The 17397-nt window shown below is 42.8% G+C and overlaps 1 protein-coding gene across 4 annotated transcripts in view; it reads left to right on the top strand.

Annotated features, from left to right (window-relative positions):
- The window catches only part of LOC140483348 (homeobox protein Meis1), a 302240-nt gene that overhangs the window by 75110 nt on the left and 209733 nt on the right, over window positions 1-17397 (top strand). The window lies entirely within an intron of this gene.

The following is a 17397-nucleotide window of genomic DNA, read 5'->3' as shown; positions in this document are numbered from 1 at the left end:
GTGTGTGGATTTGTGTATGTGTGGATTTGTGTGTGTGTGTGGATTTGTGTGTGTGTGTGGATTTGTGTGTGTGTGTGTGGATTTGTGTGTGTGTGGATTTGTGTGTGTGTGGATTTGTGTGTGTGTGGATTTGTGTGTGTGTGGATTTGTGTGTGTGTGTGTGTGTGTGTGGACTTGTGTGTTTGTGTGGATTTGTCTGTGTGTGTGGATTTGTGTATGTGTAGGTGTGTGTATTTGTGTATGTGTGTGTGTGGATTTGTGTATGTGTGTGTCTGCATTTGTGTGTTTTTGTGTGTGTGGATTTGTGTATGTGGATTTGTGTATGTGTGTGTGTGGATTTGTGTATGTGTGTGTGGATTTGTGTAGGTGTGTGTGGATTTGTGTATGTGGATTTGGATTTGTGGGTCTGTGTGTGGATTTGTGTTTTTGTGTGTATGTGGATTTGTGTGTGTGTGTGGATTTGTGTGTGTGTGGATTTGTGTGTTTTTGTGTATGTGGATTTGTGTGTGTGCGTTGATTTGTGTGTGTGTGCGTGGATTTGTGTGTTTTGTGTATGTGGATTTGTGTGTGTGTGTGTATGTGGATTTGTGTGTGTGTGTGGAATTTGTGTGTGGGGGGGGATTTGTGTGTGTGTGTGTGTGTGGATTTGTGTGTGGAATTCTGTGTGTGTGTGGATGTGTATGCGTGTATGGATTTCTGTGTGTGTGTGGATTTGTGTGTGGATTTGTGTGTGTGGATTTTTGTGTTTGTGTGTGGATTTGTGTGTTTGTGTGTGTGTGTGTGGATTTGTGTGATTGTGTGGATTAGTGTGTGTGTGTGGATTTGTGTGTGTGTGTGGATTTGTGTGTCTGTGTGTGGATTTGTGTGTGTGTGTGCATTTGTGTGTTTTTGTGTGTGTGGATTTGTGTATGTGGATTTGTGTATGTGTGTGTGGATTTGCGTATGTTTGTGTGGATTTGCGTATGTTTGTGTGGATTTGTGTATGTTTGTGTGGATTTGTGTATGTGGATTTGGATTTGTGGGTCTGTGTGTGGATTTGTGTTTTTGTGTGTATGTGGATTTGTGTGTGTGTGTGTGGATTTGTGTATGTGTGTGTGGATTTGTGTGTGTGTGTTTGTGGATTTGTGTGTTTGGATTTGTGTGTGTGTGTGTGGATTTGTGTGTTTGTGTGTGTGGATTTGTGTGTGTGTGTGTTTGTGTATGTGTGTGTGTGTTTGTGTATGTGTGTGTGGATTTGTGTGTGTGTGTGTGTGGATTTGTGTGTGTGTGTGTGTGGATTTGTGTGTGTGTGTTTGGATTTCTGTGTGTGTGTTTGGATTTGTGTGTGTGTGGATTTGTGTGTTTGTGTGTGTGTGGATTTGTGTGTGTGTGTGGATTTGTGTGTTTGTGTGTGTGGATTTGTGTGTGTGGATTTGTGTGTGTGGATTTGTGAGTGTGTGTGTGGAGTTATGTATGTGTGTGTAGATTTGTGTGTGTGTGTGTGGATTTGTGTGTGTGTGTGTGGATTTGTGTGTTTGTGTGTGTGGATTTGTGTATGTGGATTTTTGTGTGTGTGTAGATTTGTGTGTTTGTGTGTGTCGATTTGTGTATGCGTGTGTGGATTTGTGTATGTGTGTGTGGATTTGTGTGTGTGTGTGTTTGTGTATGTGTGTGTGTGTATGTGTATGTGTGGATTTGTGTATGTGTGTGTGGATTTGTGTGTTTGTGTGTGTAGATTTGTGTGTGTGTGTGTGGATTTGTGTATGTGTAGGTGTGTGGATTTGTGTATGTGTGTTTGTGGCTTTGTGTGTGTGTGTGGATTTGTGTGCGTGTGTGTGTGTGGATTTGTGTGTGTGTGTTTGGATTTGTGTGTGTGTTTTTGGATTTCTGTGTGTGTGTTTGGATTTGTGTGTGTGTTTGGATTTGTGTGTGTGTGGATTTGTGGATTTGTGTGTGTGTGTATGTGTGGAGTTGTGTGTGTGGATTTGTGTGTTTATGTGTGTGTGGATTTGTGTGTGTGTGTGGATTTGTGTGTGTATGTGTGTGGATTTGTGTGTGGAATTGTGTGTGTGGAATTGTGTGTGTGTGTGGATTTGTGTATGTGTGTGTGTGGAGTTGTGTATGTGGGTGTGTGGGTATGTGTGTGTGGATTTGTGTATGTGTGTGTGGGTATTTGTGTATGTGTGTGTGTATTTGTGTATGTGTGTGTGGATTTGTGTGTGTGTGTGGATTTGTGTGTGTGTGTGGATTTGTGTGTGTGTGTGGATTTGTGTATATGTGTGTGTATTTGTGAATGTATGTGTGTGTAGTTGTGTATGAGTGTGTGGATTTGTTTATGTGTGTGTGTGAATTTGTATGTGTGTGTGGATTTGTATGTGTGTGTGTGGATTTGTGTATGTGTATGCGTGTGGATTTGTGTATGTGTAGGTGTGTGGATTTGTGTGTATTTATGTATGTGGATATGTGTGTATGTGGATTTGTGTGTGTGTGGATTTGTGTGTGTGTGTGGATTTGTGCGTGTCGATTTGTGTATGCGTGTGGATTTGTGTATGCGTAGGTGTATTTGTGTATATGTGTGTCTATTTGTGTGTGTGTGTGTGGATTTGTGTATGTGTGGATTTGTGTGTGTGTGGATTTGTGTGTGTGTGTGGATTTGTGTGTGTGTGTGTGGATTTATATGTGTGTGGATTTGTGTGTGTGTGGATTTGTGTGTGTGTGGATTTGTGTGTGTGTGGATTTGTGTGTGTGTGGATTTGTGTGTGTGTGTGTGTGTGTGGACTTGTGTGTTTGTGTGGATTTGTCTGTGTGTGTGGATTTGTGTATGTGTAGGTGTGTGTATTTGTGTATGTGTGTGTGTGGATTTGTGTATGTGTGTGTGTGGATTTGTGTGTTTTTGTGTGTGTGGATTTGTGTATGTGGATTTGTGTGTGTGTGTGTGTGTGGATTTGTGTGTGGAATTCTGTGTGTGTGTGGATGTGTATGCGTGTATGGATTTCTGTGTGTGTGTGGATTTGTGTGTGGATTTGTGGATTTGTGTGTGTGGATTTTTGTGTTTGTGTGTGGATTTGTGTGTGTGTGGATTTGTGTGATTGTGTGGATTAGTGTGTGTGTGTGGATTTGTGTGTCTGTGTGTGGATTTGTGTGTGTGTGTGCATTTGTGTGTTTTTGTGTGTGTGGATTTGTGTATGTGGATTTGTGTATGTGTGTGTGGATTTGCGTATGTTTGTGTGGATTTGCGTATGTTTGTGTGGATTTGTGTATGTTTGTGTGGATTTGTGTATGTGGATTTGGATTTGTGGGTCTGTGTGTGGATTTGTGTTTTTGTGTGTATGTGGATTTGTGTGTGTGTGTGTGGATTTGTGTGTGTGTGTGTGGATTTGTGTGTGTGTGTTTGTGGATTTGTGTGTTTGGATTTGTGTGTGTGTGTGGATTTGTGTGTTTGTGTGTGTGGATTTGTGTATGTGTAGGTGTGTGGATTTGTGTGAGTGGATTTGTGTGTTTGTGTGTGTCGATTTGTGTATGTGTATGCGTGTGTGGATTTGTGTATGCGTGTGTGGATTTGTGTGTGTGTGTTTGTGGATTTGTGTGTTTGGATTTGTGTGTGTGTGTGTGGATTTGTGTGTTTGTGTGTGTGGATTTGTGTATGTGTAGGTGTGTGGATTTGTGTGTGTGGATTTGTGTGTTTGTGTGTGTCGATTTGTGTATGTGTATGCGTGTGTGGATTTGTGTGTGTGTGTGTTTGTGTATGTGTGTGTGGATTTGTGTGCGTGTGTGTGTGTGGATTTGTGTGTGTGTGTTTGGATTTCTGTGTGTGTGTTTGGATTTGTGTGTGTGTGGATTTGTGTGTGTGTGTGGATTTGTGTGTTTGTGTGTATGTGGATTTGTGTGTGTGGATTTGTGTGTGTGGATTTGTGAGTGTGTGTGTGGAGTTATGTATGTGTGTGTGGATTTGTGTATGTGTGCGTGGGTATTTGTGTATGTGTGTGTGGGTATTTGTGTATGTGTGTGTGGGTATTTGTGTATGTGTGTGCATTTGTGTATATGTGTGTGTATTTGTGACTGTGTGTGTCGATTTGTGTGTGTGTGGAAGTGTGTATGTGTGTGTGGATATGTGTATGTGTGTGTGGATGTGTATGTATGTTTGTGTGTGGATTTGTGTTTGTGTGTGTGTGGATTTGTGTGTGTGTGGATTTGTGTGTGTGTGGATTTGTGTGTGTGTGGATTTGTGTGTGAGTGTGGATTTGTGTGTGTATGTGTGTGGATTTGTGTATGTCTGTTTGGATGTGTGTGTTTGGATTTGTGTGTGTGTTTGGGTTTGTGTGTGTGTTTGGATTTGTGTGTGTGTGTGGATTTGTGTGTGTGTGGATTTGTGTATGTGTGTGGATGTGTGTATGGATTTGTGTATGTGTGTGTGGATTTGTGTGTGTGTGTGTGTGTGTGTGGATTTGTGTACGTGTGTTTGGATTTGTGTGTGTGTGGATTTGTGTGTGTGTGTGGAAACAGGCCCTTCGGCCCAACAAGTCCACACCGACCCGCCGAAGCACAACCCACCCACACCCCTACATTTACCCCTTACCTAACACTACGGACAATTTAGCATGGCCAATTCACCTGACCTGCACATCTTTGGACTGTGGGAGGAAACCGGAGCACCCGGAGGAAACCCACGCAGACACGGGGAGAATGTGCAAACTCCACACAGTCAGTAGCCTGAGGCGGGAATTGAACCCAGGTCTCTGGCGCTGTGAGGCAGCAGTGCTAACCACTGTGCCACCATGCTGCCCACGTGCTGTGTGTGTGTGTGAGAATTTGTGTATGCGTGTACGTGGATTTGTGTGCGTGTGTGTGTGTGTGGATTTGTGTGTGTGTGTGGATTTGTGTGTGTGTGTGGATTTGTGTGTGGATTTGTGTATGCATAGGTCTGTGGATTTGTGTGTGTGTGTGGATTTGTGTGTTTGTGTGTGTGGTTTTGTGTGTGTGTGGATTTGTGTGTGTGTGTGGATTTGTGTGTTTGTGTGTGTGGATTTGTGTATGTGTAGGTGTGTGGATTTGTGTGTGTGGATTTGTGTGTTTGTGTGTGTCGATTTGTGTATGTGTGTGTGTGTGGATTTGTGTATGCGTGTGTGGATTTGTATGTGTGTGTGTGGATTTGTGTGTGTGTGTGGATTTGTGTGTGTGTGTGTGTGGATTTGTATGTGTGTGTGTGGATTTGTGTGTGTGTGTGGATTTGTGTGTGTGTGTGGATTTGTGTATATGTGTGTGTATTTGTGAATGTATGTGTGTGTAGTTGTGTATGAGTGTGTGGATTTGTTTGTGTGTGTGTGAATTTGTATGTGTGTGTGGATTTGTATGTGTGTGTGTGGATTTGTGTATGTGTATGCGTGTGGATTTGTGTATGTGTAGGTGTGTGGATTTGTGTGTATTTATGTATGTGGATATGTGTGTATGTGGATTTGTGTGTGTGTGGATTTGTTTGTGTGTGTGTAGATTTGTGTGTGTGTGTGGATTTGTGCATGTCGATTTGTGTATGCGTGTGGATTTGTGTATGCGTAGGTGTATTTGTGTATATGTGTGTCTATTTGTGTGTGTGTGTGTGGATTTGTGTATGTGTGGATTTGTGTGTGTGTGGATTTGTGTGTGTGTGTGGATTTGTGTGTGTGTGTGTGGATTTATGTGTGTGTGGATTTGTGTGTGTGTGGATTTGTGTGTGTGTGGATTTGTGTGTGTGTGGACTTGTGTGTTTGTGTGGATTTGTCTGTGTGTGTGGATTTGTGTATGTGTAGGTGTGTGTATTTGTGTATGTGTGTGTGTGGATTTGTGTATGTGTGTGTCTGCATTTGTGTGTTTTTGTGTGTGTGGATTTGTGTATGTGGATTTGTGTATGTGTGTGTGTGGATTTGTGTATGTGTGTGTGGATTTGTGTAGGTGTGTGTGGATTTGTGTATGTGGATTTGGATTTGTGGGTCTGTGTGTGGATTTGTGTTTTTGTGTGTATGTGGATTTGTGTGTGTGTGTGGATTTGTGTGTGTGTGGATTTGTGTGTTTTTGTGTATGTGGATTTGTGTGTGTGCGTTGATTTGTGTGTGTGTGCGTGGATTTGTGTGTTTTGTGTATGTGGATTTGTGTGTGTGTGTGTATGTGGATTTGTGTGTGTGTGTGGAATTTGTGTGTGGGGGGGGATTTGTGTGTGTGTGTGTGTGTGGATTTGTGTGTGGAATTCTGTGTGTGTGTGGATGTGTATGCGTGTATGGATTTCTGTGTGTGTGTGGATTTGTGTGTGTGGATTTTTGTGTTTGTGTGTGGATTTGTGTGTTTGTGTGTGTGTGTGGATTTGTGTGATTGTGTGGATTAGTGTGTGTGTGTGGATTTGTGTGTGTGTGTGGATTTGTGTGTCTGTGTGTGGATTTGTGTGTGTGTGTGCATTTGTGTGTTTTTGTGTGTGTGGATTTGTGTATGTGGATTTGTGTATGTGTGTGTGGATTTGCGTATGTTTGTGTGGATTTGCGTATGTTTGTGTGGATTTGTGTATGTTTGTGTGGATTTGTGTATGTGGATTTGGATTTGTGGGTCTGTGTGTGGATTTGTGTTTTTGTGTGTATGTGGATTTGTGTGTGTGTGTGTGGATTTGTGTATGTGTGTGTGGATTTGTGTGTGTGTGTTTGTGGATTTGTGTGTTTGGATTTGTGTGTGTGTGTGTGGATTTGTGTGTTTGTGTGTGTGGATTTGTGTATGTGTAGGTGTGTGGATTTGTGTGAGTGGATTTGTGTGTTTGTGTGTGTCGATTTGTGTATGTGTATGCGTGTGTGGATTTGTGTATGCGTGTGTGGATTTGTGTGTGTTTGTTTGTGGATTTGTGTGTTTGTGTGTGTGGATTTGTGTATGTGTAGGTGTGTGGATTTGTGTGTGTGGATTTGTGTGTTTGTGTGTGTCGATTTGTGTATGTGTATGCGTGTGTGGATTTGTGTGTGTGTGTGTTTGTGTATGTGTGTGTGTATTTGTGTATGTGTGTGTGGATTTGTGTGCATGTGTGTGTGTGGATTTGTGTGTGTGTGTTTGGATTTCTGTGTGTGTGTTTGGATTTGTGTGTGTGTGGATTTGTGTGTTTGTGTGTGTGTGGATTTGTGTGTGTGTGTGGATTTGTGTGTTTGTGTGTATGTGGATTTGTGTGTGTGGATTTGTGTGTGTGGATTTGTGAGTGTGTGTGTGGAGTTATGTATGTGTGTGTGGATTTGGGTGTGTGGATTTGTGTATGTGTGCGTGGGTATTTGTGTATGTGTGTGTGGGTATTTGTGTATGTGTGTGCATTTGTGTATATGTGTGTGTATTTGTGACTGTGTGTGTCGATTTGTGTGTGTGTGGAAGTGTGTATGTGTGTGTGGATATGTGTATGTGTGTGTGGATGTGTATGTATGTTTGTGTGTGGATTTGTGTTTGTGTGTGTGTGGATTTGTGTGTGTGTGGATTTGTGTGTGAGTGTGGATTTGTGTGTGTATGTGTGTGGATTTGTGTATGTCTGTTTGGATGTGTGTGTTTGGATTTGTGTGTGTGTTTGGGTTTGTGTGTGTGTTTGGATTTGTGTGTGTGTGTGGATTTGTGTGTGTGTGGATTTGTGTATGTGTGTGGATGTGTGTATGGATTTGTGTATGTGTGTGTGTCGATTTATGTGTGCGTGGATTTGTGTGTGTGTGTGTGGATTTGTGTGTGTGTGTGTGTGTGTGGATTTGTGTACGTGTGTTTGGATTTGTGTGTGTGTGGATTTGTGTGTGTGTGTGGAAACAGGCCCTTCAGCCCAACAAGTCCACACCGACCCGCCGAAGCGCAACCCACCCATACCCCTACATTTACCCCTTACCTAACACTACGGACAATTTAGCATGGCCAATTCACCTGACCTGCACATCTTTGGACTGTGGGAGGAAACCGGAGCACCCGGAGGAAACCCACGCAGACACGGGGAGAATGTGCAAACTCCACACAGTCAGTAGCCTGAGGCGGGAATTGAACCCAGGTCTCTGGCGCTGTGAGGCAGCAGTGCTAACCACTGTGCCACCATGCTGCCCACGTGCTGTGTGTGTGTGTGAGAATTTGTGTATGCGTGTACGTGGATTTGTGTGCGTGTGTGTGTGTGTGGATTTGTGTGCGTGTGTGGATTTGTGTGTGGATTTGTGTATGCATAGGTCTGTGGATTTGTGTATGTGTGTGTGTGGATTTGTGTATGTGTGTGTGGATTTGTGTGTTTGTGTGTGTAGATTTGTGTGTGTGTGTGTGGATTTGTGTATGTGTAGGTGTATGGATTTGTGTATGTGTGTGTGTGGATTTGTGTGTGTGTGTGTGTGTGGATTTGTGTGCGTGTGTCTGTGTAGATTTGTGTGTGTGTGTGGTTTTGTGTGTGTGTGGTTTTGTGTGTGTGTGGTTTTGTGTGTGTGTGGATTTGTGTGTGTGTGTGGATTTGTGTGTTTGTGTGTGTGGTTTTGTGTGTGTGTGGATTTGTGTGTGTGTGTGGATTTGTGTGTTTGTGTGTGTGGATTTGTGTGTTTGTGTGTGTGGATTTGTGTATGTGTAGGTGGATTTGTGTGTTTGTGTGTGTGGATTTGTGTATGTGTAGGTGTGTGGATTTGTGTGTGTGGATTTGTGTGTTTGTGTGTGTCGATTTGTGTATGTGTGTGTGTGTGGATTTGTGTATGCGTGTGTGGATTTGTGTATGCGTGTGTGGATTTGTGTGTGTGTGTTTGTGTATGTGTGTGTGTGTTTGTGTATGTGTGTATGTGTTTGGATTTGTGTGTGTGGATTTGTGTGTGTACGTGTGTGGATTTGTGTGTGTGTGTGGATGTGTGTATGGATTTGTGTATGTGTGTGTGTCGATTTATGTGTGTGTGGATATGTGTGTGTTTGGATTTGTGTGTGTGGATTTGTATGTGTGTGTGTGGATTTGTGTATGTGTGTGGATTTGTGTATGCGTAGGTCTGTGGATTTCTGTATGTGTGTGTGTGGCTTTGTGTGTGTGTGTATTTGTGTATATGTGTGTGGATTAGTGTATGTGTGTGTGTGTTTGTGGATTTGTGTGTGTGTGTGAGAATTTGTGTATGCGTGTACGTGGATATGTGTATGTCTGTGTGTGGATTTGTGTATGTCTGTGTGTGGATTCGTGTATGTGTGTGTGTATTTGTGTATGTGTGTGTGGATTTGTGTATGTGTGTGTGGATTTGTGTGTTTGTGTGTGTAGATTTGTGTGTGTGTGTGTGGATTTGTGTATGTGTAGGTGTATGGATTTGTGTATGTGTGTGTGTGGATTTGTGTGTGTGTGTGTGTGGATTTGTGTGCGTGTGTCTGTGTAGAATTGTGTGTGTGTGTGGTTTTGTGTGTGTGTGGTTTTGTGTGTGTGTGGATTTGTGTGTGTGTGTGGATTTGTGTGTTTGTGTGTGTGGTTTTGTGTGTGTGTGGATTTGTGTGTGTGTGTGGATTTGTGTGTTTGTGTGTGTGGATTTGTGTGTTTGTGTGTGTGGATTTGTGTATGTGTAGGTGGATTTGTGTGTTTGTGTGTGTGGATTTGTGTATGTGTAGGTGTGTGGATTTGTGTGTGTGGATTTGTGTGTTTGTGTGTGTCGATTTGTGTATGTGTGTGTGTGTGGATTTGTGTATGCGTGTGTGGATTTGTGTGTGTGTGTTTGTGTATGTGTGTGTGTGTTTGTGTATGTGTGTATGTGTTTGGATTTGTGTGTGTGGATTTGTGTGTGTACGTGTGTGGATTTGTGTGTGTGTGTGGATGTGTGTATGGATTTGTGTATGTGTGTGTGTCGATTTATGTGTGTGTGGATATGTGTGTGTTTGGATTTGTGTGTGTGGATTTGTATGTGTGTGTGTGGATTTGTGTATGTGTGAGTGTGGATTTGTGTGTGGATTTGTGTGTGTGGATTTGTGTGTGTGTGTGGAGTTGTGTATGTGTGTGTGGAGTTGTGTGTGTGGATTTGTGTATGTGTGTGTGTATTTGTGTCTGTGTGTGGATTTGTGTGTGTGTGTGTGGATTTGTGTCTGTGTGTGGATTTGTGTGTGTGTGTGTGCATTTGTGTGTTTTTGTGTGTGTGGATTTGTGTATGTGGATTTGTGTATGTGTGTGTGGATTTGCGTATGTTTGTGTGGATTTGCGTATGTTTGTGTGGATTTGTGTATGTGGATTTGGATTTGTGGGTCTGTGTGTGGATTTGTGTATGTGTGTGTGGATTTGTGTGTGTGTGTTTGTGGATTTGTGTGTTTGGATTTGTGTGTGTGTGTGTGGATTTGTGTGTTTGTGTGTGTGGATTTGTGTATGTGTAGGTGTGTGGATTTGTGTGTGTGGATTTGTGTGTTTGTGTGTGTCGATTTGTGTATGTGTATGCGTGTGTGGATTTGTGTGTGTGTGTGTTTGTGTATGTGTGTGTGTATTTGTGTATGTGTGTGTGGATTTGTGTGCGTGTGTGTGTGTGGATTTGTGTGTGTGTGTTTGGATTTCTGTGTGTGTGTTTGGATTTGTGTGTGTGTGGATTTGTGTGTTTGTGTGTGTGTGGATTTGTGTGTGTATGTGGATTTGTGTGTGTGGATTTGTGTGTGTGGATTTGTGAGTGTGTGTGTGGAGTTATGTATGCGTGTGTGGATTTGTGTATGTGTGCGTGGGTATTTGTGTATGTGTGCGTGGGTATTTGTGTATGTGTGCGTGGGTATTTGTGTATGTGTGTGCATTTGTGTATATGTGTGTGTATTTGTGACTGTGTGTGTGTCGATTTGTGTGTGTGTGGAAGTGTGTATGTGTGTGTGGATATGTGTATGTGTGTGTGGATGTGTATGTATGTTTGTGTGTAGATTTGTGTTTGTGTGTGTGTGGATTTGTGTGTGTGTGGATTTGTGTGTGTGTGGATTTGTGTGTGTGTGGATTTGTGTGAGTGTGGATTTGTGTGTGAGTGTGGATTTGTGTGTGTATGTGTGTGGATTTGTGTATGTCTGTTTGGATGTGTGTGTTTGGATTTGTGTGTGTGTTTGGGTTTGTGTGTGTGTTTGGGTTTGTGTGTGTGTTTGGATTTGTGTGTGTGTTTGGATTTGTGTGTGTGTGTGGATTTGTGTGTGTGTGTGGATTTGTGTGTGTGTGTGGATTTGTGTATGTGTGTGGATTTGTGTATGTGTGTGGATGTGTGTGTGGATTTGTGTGTGTGTGTGTGTGGATTTGTGTGTGTGTGTGTGTGTGGATTTGTGTACGTGTGTTTGGATTTGTGTGTGTGTGGATTTGTGTGTGTGTGGATTTGTGTGTGAGTGTGGATTTGTGTGTGAGTGTGGATTTGTGTGTGTATGTGTGTGGATTTGTGTGTGTGTGTTTGTGGATTTGTGTGTTTGGATTTGTGTGTGTGTGTGTGGATTTGTGTGTTTGTGTGTGTGGATTTGTGTATGTGTAGGTGTGTGGATTTGTGTGTGTGGATTTGTGTGTTTGTGTGTGTCGATTTGTGTATGTGTATGCGTGTGTGGATTTGTGTGTGTGTGTGTGTTTGTGTATGTGTGTGTGTATTTGTGTATGTGTGTGTGGATTTGTGTGCGTGTGTGTGTGTGGATTTGTGTGTGTGTGTTTGGATTTCTGTGTGTGTGTTTGGATTTGTGTGTGTGTGGATTTGTGTGTTTGTGTGTGTGTGGATTTGTGTGTGTGTGTGGATTTGTGTGTTTGTGTGTATGTGGATTTGTGTGTGTGGATTTGTGTGTGTGGATTTGTGTGTGTGGATTTGTGAGTGTGTGTGTGGAGTTATGTATGTGTGTGTGGATTTGCGTGTGTGGATTTGTGTATGTGTGCGTGGGTATTTGTGTATGTGTGCGTGGGTATTTGTGTATGTGTGCGTGGGTATTTGTGTATGTGTGTGCATTTGTGTATATGTGTGTGTATTTGTGACTGTGTGTGTGTCGATTTGTGTGTGTGTGGAAGCGTGTATGTGTGTGTGGATATGTGTATGTGTGTGTGGATGTGTATGTATGTTTGTGTGTAGATTTGTGTTTGTGTGTGTGTGGATTTGTGTGTGTGTGGATTTGTGTGTGAGTGTGGATTTGTGTGTGGATTTGTGTATGTCTGTTTGGATGTGTGTGTTTGGATTTGTGTGTGTGTTTGGGTTTGTGTGTGTGTTTGGGTTTGTGTGTGTGTTTGGGTTTGTGTGTGTGTTTGGATTTGTGTGTGTGTTTGGATTTGTGTGTGTGTGTGGATTTGTGTGTGTGTGTGGATTTGTGTATGTGTGTGGATTTGTGTATGTGTGTGGATTTGTGTATGTGTGTGGATGTGTGTGTGGATTTGTGTGTGTGTGTGTGGATTTGTGTGTGTGTGTGGATTTGTGTACGTGTGTTTGGATTTGTGTGTGTGTGGATTTGTGTGTGTGTGGATTTGTGTGTGAGTGTGGATTTGTGTGTGTATGTGTGTGGATTTGTGTATGTCTGTTTGGATGTGTGTGTTTGGGTTTGTGTGTGTGTTTGGATTTGTGTGTGTGTGTGGATTTGTGTGTGTGTGTGGATTTGTGTATGTGTGTGGATGTGTGTGTGGATTTGTGTGTGTGTGTGTGGATTTGTGTGTGTGTGTGTGTGTGGATTTGTGTACGTGTGTTTGGATTTGTGTGTGTGTGGGGAAACAGGCCCTTCGGCCCAACAAGTCCACACTGACCCGCCGAAGCGCAACCCACCCATACCCCTACATTTACCCCTTACCTAACACTACGGACAATTTAGCATGGCCAATTCACCTGACCTGCACATCTTTGGACTGTGGGAGGAAACCGGAGCACCCGGAGGAAACCCACGCAGACACGGGGAGAATGTGCAAACTCCACACAGTCAGTAGCCTGAGGCGGGAATTGAACCCAGGTCTCTGGCGCTGTGAGGCAGCAGTGCTAACCACTGTGCCACCATGCTGCCCACGTGCTGTGTGTGTGTGTGAGAATTTGTGTATGCGTGTACGTGGATTTGTGTGCGTGTGTGTGTGTGTGGATTTGTGTGTGTGTGTGGATTTGTGTGTGTGTGTGGATTTGTGTGTGGATTTGTGTATGCATAGGTCTGTGGATTTCTGTATGTGTGTGTGTGGATTTGTGTATGTGTGTGTGTGGATTTGTGTGTGTGGATTTGTGTATGTGTGTGGATTTGTGTATGCGTAGGTCTGTGGATTTCTGTATGTATGTGTGTGGCTTTGTGTGTGTGTGTATTTGTGTATATGTGTGTGGATTAGTGTATGTGTGTGTGTGTTTGTGGATTTGTGTGTGTGTGTGAGAATTTGTGTATGCGTGTACGTGGATATGTGTATGTCTGTGTGTGGATTTGTGTATGTCTGTGTGTGGATTCGTGTATGTGTGTGTGGATTCGTGTATGTGTGTGTGTATTTGTGTATGTGTGTGTGGATTTGTGTATGTGTGTGTGGATTTGTGTGTTTGTGTGTGTAGATTTGTGTGTGTGTGTGTGGATTTGTGTATGTGTAGGTGTATGGATTTGTGTATGTGTGTGTGTGGATTTGTGTGTGTGTGTGTGTGTGTGGATTTGTGTGCGTGTGTCTGTGTAGATTTGTGTGTGTGTGTGGTTTTGTGTGTGTGTGGTTTTGTGTGTGTGTGGATTTGCGTGTGTGTGTGGATTTGTGTGTTTGTGTGTGTGGTTTTGTGTGTGTGTGGATTTGTGTGTGTGTGTGGATTTGTGTGTTTGTGTGTGTGGATTTGTGTATGTGTAGGTGTGTGGATTTGTGTGTGTGGATTTGTGTGTTTGTGTGTGTCGATTTGTGTATGTGTGTGTGTGTGGATTTGTGTATGCGTGTGTGGATTTGTGTGTGTGTGTTTGTGTATGTGTGTGTGTGTTTGTGTATGTGTGTATGTGTTTGGATTTGTGTGTGTGGATTTGTGTGTGTACGTGTGTGGATTTGTGTGTGTGTGTGGATGTGTGTATGGATTTGTGTATGTGTGTGTGTCGATTTATGTGTGTGTGGATATGTGTGTGTTTGGATTTGTGTGTGTGGATTTGTATGTGTGTGTGTGGATTTGTGTATGTGTGAGTGTGGATTTGTGTGTGGATTTGTGTGTGTGGATTTGTGTGTTTGTGTGTATGTGGATTTGTGTGTGTGGATTTGTGTGTGTGGATTTGTGAGTGTGTGTGTGGAGTTATGTATGTGTGTGTGGATTTGGGTGTGTGGATTTGTGTATGTGTGCGTGGGTATTTGTGTATGTGTGTGTGGGTATTTGTGTATGTGTGTGCATTTGTGTATATGTGTGTGTATTTGTGACTGTGTGTGTCGATTTGTGTGTGTGTGGAAGTGTGTATGTGTGTGTGGATATGTGTATGTGTGTGTGGATGTGTATGTATGTTTGTGTGTGGATTTGTGTTTGTGTGTGTGTGGATTTGTGTGTGTGTGGATTTGTGTGTGTGTGGATTTGTGTGTGAGTGTGGATTTGTGTGTGTATGTGTGTGGATTTGTGTATGTCTGTTTGGATGTGTGTGTTTGGATTTGTGTGTGTGTTTGGGTTTGTGTGTGTGTTTGGATTTGTGTGTGTGTGTGGATTTGTGTGTGTGTGGATTTGTGTATGTGTGTGGATGTGTGTATGGATTTGTGTATGTGTGTGTGTCGATTTATGTGTGCGTGGATTTGTGTGTGTGTGTGTGGATTTGTGTGTGTGTGTGTGTGTGTGTGGATTTGTGTACGTGTGTTTGGATTTGTGTGTGTGTGGATTTGTGTGTGTGTGTGGAAACAGGCCCTTCAGCCCAACAAGTCCACACCGACCCGCCGAAGCGCAACCCACCCATACCCCTACATTTACCCCTTACCTAACACTACGGACAATTTAGCATGGCCAATTCACCTGACCTGCACATCTTTGGACTGTGGGAGGAAACCGGAGCACCCGGAGGAAACCCACGCAGACACGGGGAGAATGTGCAAACTCCACACAGTCAGTAGCCTGAGGCGGGAATTGAACCCAGGTCTCTGGCGCTGTGAGGCAGCAGTGCTAACCACTGTGCCACCATGCTGCCCACGTGCTGTGTGTGTGTGTGAGAATTTGTGTATGCGTGTACGTGGATTTGTGTGCGTGTGTGTGTGTGTGGATTTGTGTGCGTGTGTGGATTTGTGTGTGGATTTGTGTATGCATAGGTCTGTGGATTTCTGTATGTGTGTGTGTGGATTTGTGTATGTGTGTGTGGATTTGTGTGTTTGTGTGTGTAGATTTGTGTGTGTGTGTGTGGATTTGTGTATGTGTAGGTGTATGGATTTGTGTATGTGTGTGTGTGGATTTGTGTGTGTGTGTGTGTGTGGATTTGTGTGCGTGTGTCTGTGTAGATTTGTGTGTGTGTGTGGTTTTGTGTGTGTGTGGTTTTGTGTGTGTGTGGTTTTGTGTGTGTGTGGATTTGTGTGTGTGTGTGGATTTGTGTGTTTGTGTGTGTGGTTTTGTGTGTGTGTGGATTTGTGTGTGTGTGTGGATTTGTGTGTTTGTGTGTGTGGATTTGTGTGTTTGTGTGTGTGGATTTGTGTATGTGTAGGTGGATTTGTGTGTTTGTGTGTGTGGATTTGTGTATGTGTAGGTGTGTGGATTTGTGTGTGTGGATTTGTGTGTTTGTGTGTGTCGATTTGTGTATGTGTGTGTGTGTGGATTTGTGTATGCGTGTGTGGATTTGTGTATGCGTGTGTGGATTTGTGTGTGTGTGTTTGTGTATGTGTGTGTGTGTTTGTGTATGTGTGTATGTGTTTGGATTTGTGTGTGTGGATTTGTGTGTGTACGTGTGTGGATTTGTGTGTGTGTGTGGATGTGTGTATGGATTTGTGTATGTGTGTGTGTCGATTTATGTGTGTGTGGATATGTGTGTGTTTGGATTTGTGTGTGTGGATTTGTATGTGTGTGTGTGGATTTGTGTATGTGTGTGGATTTGTGTATGCGTAGGTCTGTGGATTTCTGTATGTGTGTGTGTGGCTTTGTGTGTGTGTGTATTTGTGTATATGTGTATGGATTAGTGTATGTGTGTGTGTGTTTGTGGATTTGTGTGTGTGTGTGAGAATTTGTGTATGCGTGTACGTGGATATGTGTATGTCTGTGTGTGGATTTGTGTATGTCTGTGTGTGGATTCGTGTATGTGTGTGTGTATTTGTGTATGTGTGTGTGGATTTGTGTATGTGTGTGTGGATTTGTGTATGTGTGTGTGGATTTGTGTGTTTGTGTGTGTAGATTTGTGTGTGTGTGTGTGGATTTGTGTATGTGTAGGTGTATGGATTTGTGTATGTGTGTGTGTGGATTTGTGTGTGTGTGTGTGTGGATTTGTGTGCGTGTGTCTGTGTAGAATTGTGTGTGTGTGTGGTTTTGTGTGTGTGTGGTTTTGTGTGTGTGTGGTTTTGTGTGTGTGTGGATTTGTGTGTGTGTGTGGATTTGTGTGTTTGTGTGTGTGGTTTTGTGTGTGTGTGGATTTGTGTGTGTGTGTGGATTTGTGTGTTTGTGTGTGTGGATTTGTGTGTTTGTGTGTGTGGATTTGTGTATGTGTAGGTGGATTTGTGTGTTTGTGTGTGTGGATTTGTGTATGTGTAGGTGTGTGGATTTGTGTGTGTGGATTTGTGTGTTTGTGTGTGTCGATTTGTGTATGTGTGTGTGTGTGGATTTGTGTATGCGTGTGTGGATTTGTGTGTGTGTGTTTGTGTATGTGTGTGTGTGTTTGTGTATGTGTGTATGTGTTTGGATTTGTGTGTGTGGATTTGTGTGTGTACGTGTGTGGATTTGTGTGTGTGTGTGGATGTGTGTATGGATTTGTGTATGTGTGTGTGTCGATTTATGTGTGTGTGGATATGTGTGTGTTTGGATTTGTGTGTGTGGATTTGTATGTGTGTGTGTGGATTTGTGTATGTGTGAGTGTGGATTTGTGTGTGGATTTGTGTGTGTGGATTTGTGTGTGTGTGTGGAGTTGTGTATGTGTGTGTGGAGTTGTGTGTGTGGATTTGTGTATGTGTGTGTGTATTTGTGTATGTGTGTGTGGATTTGTATGTGTGTGTGTGTGGATTTGTGTGTGTGTGTGTGGATTTGTGTCTGTGTGTGGATTTGTGTGTCTGTGTGTGCATTTGTGTGTTTTTGTGTGTGTGGATTTGTGTATGTGGATTTGTGTATGTGTGTGTGGATTTGCGTATGTTTGTGTGGATTTGCGTATGTTTGTGTGGATTTGTGTATGTGGATTTGGATTTGTGGGTCTGTGTGTGGATTTGTGTATGTGTGTGTGGATTTGTGTGTGTGTGTTTGTGGATTTGTGTGTTTGGATTTGTGTGTGTGTGTGTGGATTTGTGTGTTTGTGTGTGTGGATTTGTGTATGTGTAGGTGTGTGGATTTGTGTGTGTGGATTTGTGTGTTTGTGTGTGTCGATTTGTGTATGTGTATGCGTGTGTGGATTTGTGTGTGTGTGTGTTTGTGTATGTGTGTGTGTATTTGTGTA

This window comes from Chiloscyllium punctatum, chromosome 11 (assembly GCF_047496795.1).
Source record: "Chiloscyllium punctatum isolate Juve2018m chromosome 11, sChiPun1.3, whole genome shotgun sequence".
In the NCBI taxonomy this organism is placed as follows: Eukaryota; Metazoa; Chordata; class Chondrichthyes; order Orectolobiformes; family Hemiscylliidae; genus Chiloscyllium; species Chiloscyllium punctatum.
This window is presented reverse-complemented; position numbering and strand designations above follow the sequence as displayed.